Raw genomic sequence first — 7,500 nt, forward strand, 5'->3', positions numbered from 1 at the left:
ATAGTTACAGGCTGCCTTTCGACATCAAGTGTTGTGTCCTCGGGAAAGACACTTTACTCCATTTTTTCTCACTCCACCCAGGTTTGAATGGGTACCTCACTTCAGTTGGGGAGGAGAAAAACAGCGGAAGGAGAGGATTGGGCTCCGCCTTCTTATGCTGAGCCTTATATATATGTGGTCATAGTGAAATGAAGTCACAGCCCCTATGGCTATGGGACATTTAACCTTTATATATATCTCTCTGAAACAGTCCTATATATCTACAAGACTAAAGATTCTGCTATGTGACCTGAATTTGTGTACAAACAACATGGAACTAAAAAATTCACAGGTGAGGGGAAAAATAGTCCAGTTCACAATTCTGGGACCATCCCAACCATGGAAATGACTATAGCCACCTGTAAACACTTTTTTTTCTTCAGTTATTGGTGGTGGTTGTTTTTTTTTCCAAAAGAATGAATTTTACTAAATTGGGTTATATTTAAATATTTAGGTTTCATAAAAGACATAATGCAGTATGAATTAAAACACACATGAAACTGATCAGAACTAAGAGCAGATCGAGAGATCAAAACATGCTTTGTATGCATGGTAGTATTTTCTGACAGATTGATGAATGCAACGAAAGATTCCATGAAGCTGATCCAAAGAATTAATTAATTCTATGAATTAAAACAAAACATAACAAAAACCCTGAAGGTTTGTCTAAACCAGTCTCTTAATTGTGTCTGTTAAAACAATTTGTTAGAGGAGAAAGAAAGAAGAAAGAGGTGTGGTATTTTTATAGGCTGCTACACATCACGTACAACACAATTCTTGCAAACACACACACACACACACACACACACACACACACACATTTTTGTTTGCATGCATGCTTCAAGTCTTATAAACCTTAAGGTTCCAAAACAAAGATGAATTATTCTATTTCATTCTACACACACACACACACACACACACACACATGCACATGCGCTCACACACACACACACACAGAGAATTTTTATACACATTAATTATACTTTTTTTCATATCATTACTTTTCTTCATAAATAAATTGTTTCAACAGTTTTTGTTTAAACTATTATTACTGTTATTCTTATTCATCAGGTTTATTCATCAAAGGTCAGTGTGGCCTATTGAAATTTCATATTCACACCTGATGTTATATTTTGGACAAGCAGGGACAGGCCAAATTCTTAGTATGCATGGCGATCCATATACTTTATTTGATGAGTGCAAGAGATAAAATAATATATGAAGAGCTGATTGTGACTATAGTGTGACTGCGTATAAACAATAATGACCACACACATTTTAACAGTGTCGGTGATTGACTGACCAATGCATGCAGTAATACATTGTTGAAATTGTCGTCTGCAACTTAAAGAAAACCAGAATGATTCCTGATGGATTTGTGACATAGAAAAGTTATAAAAGTGTGCCAAAGTGTAAGAGAGCTTCAGGAAAATGAATCTATGATGACACAGGGCAACGCGACAATACCGATGCAAAGTTTCAACGACTGAGGGTTGTAAACGTTATTGAAATAGATCTAATCGTCGAAAAACAACATCAAAGAAACCACTGCCTGTTCAAGCTCGATATGAGGGTTGATTTGAAAGATCGAGTGGGTGAAAAAAAAAAAGTGTTCTCAGATTAATACAAGATTCGAAGGCATATTCATGGTGTCACGTTTTTAGTGATACAAGACGCAAGACGGTGCGCGTCTTTTCAATAGAATAAGATGATCTTTTCCAAGTCAGTTTTCGTGGTCAACGTCGAATATTGAAAATGGAGCTAACAGATCGAGCGTACATTTTGATACTTTTTTTTTTTTTTTTTTTTAATTTTTTTTTTAAATAACGGAAGAAGCCCAAAAATAGTTGTGATCAGATTGCGTAAGCCACAATGATAAACATCCGGGCCAAGCAAGTACGACGTTTTTGAGATGGGATTACAATGCCGGGACTTCAAAAATTGTGTATGGCGGACAGAAAATCAAACCCTGCCAGGATGCTGTGAAATTTGTACACTTTCATGAAAATCAGTTTGGTGCCGCGGAGGCTAACCAGATGCACTTCACAGAAAAATACCACATTCGATCGATGACTGCGGGAAACCCCGCCGGCCGAAAACTCGGCACCAAAATGAGTAGAAATTTACATATAATTATATATGTATGTAATTGAAAAATTTTAAAGTGTAACGACATAAAACTGATTATAATTTCTGCACTATTGTGCAATGGCTTACACATATGGGTATTTGCAATACTCCGAGGCTCTCTTCCACCGAGTCTCCGCAGTGTATAACAAGGGAAAACTTCGCGATAGGCTGCCCAGGAGCGAGGATCGCCGCCCGCGCAGTGCTGTAGGTCAAGTGACCAACATCCAGCCCGGCTAAGTCGTCAAGAGACCAACATCCAGCCCGGCTAAGTCGTCAAGAGACCAACATCCAGCCCGGCTAAGTCGTCAAGAGACCAACATCCAGCCTAAGTCGTCAAGAGACCAACATCCAGCCCGGCTAAGTCGTCAAGTGACCAACATCCAGCCCGGCTAAGTCGTCAAGAGACCAACATCCAGCCCGGCTAAGTCGTCAAGAGACCAACATCCAGCCCGGCTAAGTCGTCAAGAGACCAACATCCAGCCCGGCTAAGTCGTCAAGAGACCAACATCCAGCCCGGCTAAGTCGTCAAGAGACCAACATCCAGCCCGGCTAAGTCGTCAAGTGACCAACATCCAGCCCGGCTAAGTCGTCAAGAGACCAACATCCAGCCTAAGTCGTCAAGAGACCAACATCCAGCCCGGCTAAGTCGTCAAGAGACCAACATCCAGCCCGGCTAAGTCGTCAAGAGACCAACATCCAGCCCGGCTAAGTCGTCAAGAGACCAACGTCCAGCCTAAGTCGTCAAGAGACCAACATCCAGCCCGGCTAAGTCGTCAAGAGACCAACATCCAGCCTAAGTCGTCAAGTGACCAACATCCAGCCCGGCTAAGTCGTCAAGAGACCAACGTCCAGCCTAAGTCGTCAAGAGACCAACATCCAGCCCGGCTAAGTCGTCAAGAGACCAACATCCAGCCTAAGTCGTCAAGAGACCAACATCCAGCCTAAGTCGTCAAGAGACCAACATCCAGCCTAAGTCGTCAAGAGACCAACGTCCAGCCTAAGTCGTCAAGAGACCAACATCCAGCCCGGCTAAGTCGTCAAGAGACCAACATCCAGCCCGGCTAAGTCGTCAAGAGACCAACATCCAGCCTAAGTCGTCAAGTGACCAACGTCCAGCCCGGCTAAGTCGTCAAGAGACCAACATCCAGCCCGGCTAAGTCGTCAAGAGACCAACGTCCAGCCTAAGTCGTCAAGAGACCAACATCCAGCCCGGCTAAGTCGTCAAGTGACCAACGTCCAGGCTACGTCGTTGGGCACGCAACCTCCCAGCATGCACCGCAGCCCTGTGTATATATAGAGCCTACATTGTTGGTTTCGACCAGGACTTCCTTCAACCCCATCCCACCTTAGGAAACCAACCCATGAGGATACTCACTGACTCCTTGGCTGATTCAGCATTAAGATCATGGAAAGTTACTAAAACAAAACTGATTCAGCATTAAGATCATGGAAAGTTACTGTTTGGAATCTGGGACTGTTTATAAATAAAAGCTTCCGACTAAGCTGTTGGGTTTTTTTTTTTTGTTATTGTTTTTTGTTTGTTTTTTGTTGTCGTTGTTGTCTTTTTGAAACGAAAGCTAATGGATACTCTGTTGAACATAAGGAGATAACAGTTAAGATCCTATAACGAAAGCTAATGGATACTCTGTTGAACATAACGAGCTAACAGTTAAGATCCTATAACGAAAGCTAATGGATACTCTGTTGAACATAACGAGCTAACAGTTAAGATCCTATAACGAAAGCTAATGGATACTCTGTTGAACATAACGAGCTAACAGTTAAGATCCTATAACGAAAGCTAATGAATACTCTGTTGAACATAACGAGCTAACAGTTCAGATCCTATAACGAAAGCTAATGGATACTCTGTTGAACATAACGAGCTAACAGTTAAGATCCTATAACGAAAGCTAATGGATACTCTGTTGAACATAACGAGCTAACAGTTAAGATCCTATAACGAAAGCTAATGGATACTCTGTTGAACATAACGAGCTAACAGTTCAGATCCTATATCAAAGCAGCCTATCAATTTTAATTAAACAAATCAAAAAGAGCCACTGTTGTTTCGGAAGACAAATGGTTGTCAGATCAATTTTGGAGAAAAAAGAAAAAATGAGAGAAAAAAAAGTAGACTTTGGAAATATGTCATTGAAGGTTGTTTTTTTGTTTTTTTAAACTCTCCTTGGAATCAAAATGTTATTATCGGAAGGAAGTTAGGAAAGTTACCTATAGGTTTGGAAAGCAGAGCCCGGTGGATAAAGGGTGGAGATTTTTCCGATCTCCCAGTTCAACATATGTGCAGACCTGCCAGTGCCTGAACCCCCCTCGTGTGCATACGCACGCAGAAGATCAAATACGCACGTCAAAGATCCTGTAATTCATGTCAGCGTTCGGTGGGTTATGGAAACAGGAACACACCCAGCATGCACACCCCCGAAAACAGAGTATGGCTGCCTACATGACGGGGTAAATAAACAAAACGGTCATACACGTAAAATGTTATATGTTACATGTTTGTCTGAGTGTGTAGGTGTGCGTGCCTGAAATCTAACTGAATGACACAGGAAACGAATGATGGGCGCCCAGTGGCAGCCGTCAGTCGGCTCTACCCAGGTAGGCAGCCTGTTGTGTAAATGACTCCGTGTTTGTAAAGCGTTAGAGCTTGGTCTCCGACCGAGGATAGTCGCTATATAGATATCCATAAGGAAGGAAAATAAAAGAGAAACAAACGAGAAAAAAACGAAGAATGAAAATGAGAAACGGAAGAAAGGAAAACAGAGTCAAAATGTGTGACAATTTACCCCCTTCCCCCCCCCCCCCCCCCGCCCCCCTCCCTCCTCCCGGCCCCCCACATTCCCCCGTTCTCCTAAAAAAAAAAAAAAAAAAAAAAAAATCCGCGGGGGCATCTTTTCAAAACGAAAATGCGATAACCCTTTTTCCCCAGACACCGTGCAGTAACCAACAACAACCAGCAGAACGTGCAGTGCAGTAGCCAGAACATCAGGCAGTGGCAGTGATCATCATTCCCAGAGAGACAGCACGTGTGGCTCCCCAGCTCGCAGTGTGTGTGTGCGGTGGGCAGCAATACAACGGACTCCCGCCACATGGCAGACAGCCGAACCGCGTTGTACGTGATGTTGTTGTTGTTGTTGATGTTGTTGTTGTTGATGTTGACGACGTGTGCAAGCGGCGAACCTCTTGTTGTGACGTGTGACTTTACGTCGACAGACTGTGGTGCTTACAGTGATCAGCAGTGACGTCACCTATACAGGTGTTTCACGAAAACCACTGACAACACTGGAATATTTCAGAAAAAAGAAAAAGAAATAAAGAAAGCAAAGAGAGGATATGGTTGTGCTGGATTCCTGTTTGAAAACCACGTAGAAAGTGTTTTTACACGTGAGTAGTGCTGACATTGTGACGCCGTTTTCACTAGACGTTAAATTAATGACTGAACAACTAACTTTGCGCTTAATTAATTGCAGGTGATATAGCTACCGTTATTCTATACTAAAAAAAAAAAAAAAAAAAAAAACAAAACCAACAACAACAACAAATCCTGGTAGAATAACTTTGTGTGGAAAACAACAGCATCAGCACTAGAAAAAAAAAAGAAAAAAAAGGAAAGAAAAAAGTATGAATAAAAATTTTGCATATGTAATATCAGCAGTAGCATCAGTTGTTGTTAATATCACCCAAAGTGATATTATCTATCTATTTATTCATATCATCAACCGATTAATGGCTTTCACTTTTTTTCTTTCTTTTTTCCTATCACTTGGTCTGAACTTTGAACTGATGCAGTGAAGAAAAGTAAAGGTTTTTCAGCTGTTGTTTGGAGGGAAAACAGCCCTGCGTCAGATACAGAATAAGAAGCTAAAAAAAAAAAAAAAAAAAAAAATCGAACGCAAGAGTAAACAAAGGAATAAATTAGAAAGAAATAATATACAGAAAACAAAGAAGAGAGAAAGGAAGAACAAGACAAAGAAGAAATGAAGGATGAAGAAACGAGCGAAAAAAAAAGAGAAAAAAAGAGAAGAACAGAATGATGAACGAGGAGAGAAAAAAAGAACAAAAAAAGAACCATGATCAGAAAGGAAGCAGATAGGGAATGATGAACAGGGAAAGAAGGAAGAAATAAACAAGAAAGAAAGAGGAAAGAAAGGATGAACAGGAAAGAAAGAAGGAAGAAATAAAGGAATTCAACAACAACCAGTGAACTAAATAACAAACAGGAAAATGACTTCATTTCATCATACAAACAACCAGTGAACTAAATAACAAACAGGAAAATGACTTCATTTCATCATACAAACAACCAGTGAACTAAATAACAAACAGGAAAATGACTTCATTTCATCATACAAACAACCAGTGAACTAAATAACAAACAGGAAAATGACTTCATTTCATCATACAAACAACCAGTGAACTAAATAACAAACAGGAAAATGACTTCATTTCATCATACAAACAACCAGTGAACTAAATAACAAACAGGAAAATGACTTCATTTCATCATACAAACAACCAGTGAACTAAATAACAAACAGGAAAATGACTTCATTTCATCATACAAACAACCAGTGAACTAAATAACAAACAGGAAAATGACTTCATTTCATCATACAAACAACCAGTGAACTAAATAACAAACAGGAAAATGACTTCATTTCATCAATTCGGACGCAATGACAAAAGAATGTGTTTAGTGATTTTTTAACTTTTCGGTTGTTTTATGGTCTTTCATTTTTTTAAACAGTGTTTTTTGTGGGTTTTTTTTCTTTTCTAATCTTCTCATTTTTATATTTCGGTCAAACAAGTGAGTGATATAGAAAAAAAAAACAAAAAAATCAACGGAATGCTGAAAGTGAGACAAACATTGGTTTGAAGGTATTATGTTCCCCCTTGGTATTCTCAAAGCTTTGCTATTTCAGAACAGACTAATGTACACAAGAGCAACAGTTCATTTATTTAGGAGAGCAGGAAACATTTACTTTGGGAACTGGCATGGTTATCCGCGACAGCAAGCAAACTACAGGGGGGGGTGGGGGGGGGGACTGGGAGCTGGTGGAAAGATGGAGAAGGAAAACAAGTCTCGTTTCTCTCCCCCATGCCTTGTCTGTAGCTTGTTTGTCTCTCTGTCTGTCTGTCTGTGTCTCTGTCTGTCTGTCTCTCTTTCTCTGCCTGTCTGTCTGTGTCTCTGTCTGTCTGTCTCTCTTTCTCTGTCTGTCTGTCTCTCTTTCTCTGCCTGTCTGTCTGTCTCTCTTTCTCTGCCTGTCTGTGTCTCTGTCTGTCTGTCTCTCTTTCTCTGTCTGTCTGTGT

This window comes from Babylonia areolata, chromosome 3 (assembly GCF_041734735.1).
Source record: "Babylonia areolata isolate BAREFJ2019XMU chromosome 3, ASM4173473v1, whole genome shotgun sequence".
NCBI lineage: Eukaryota > Metazoa > Mollusca > Gastropoda > Neogastropoda > Buccinidae > Babylonia > Babylonia areolata.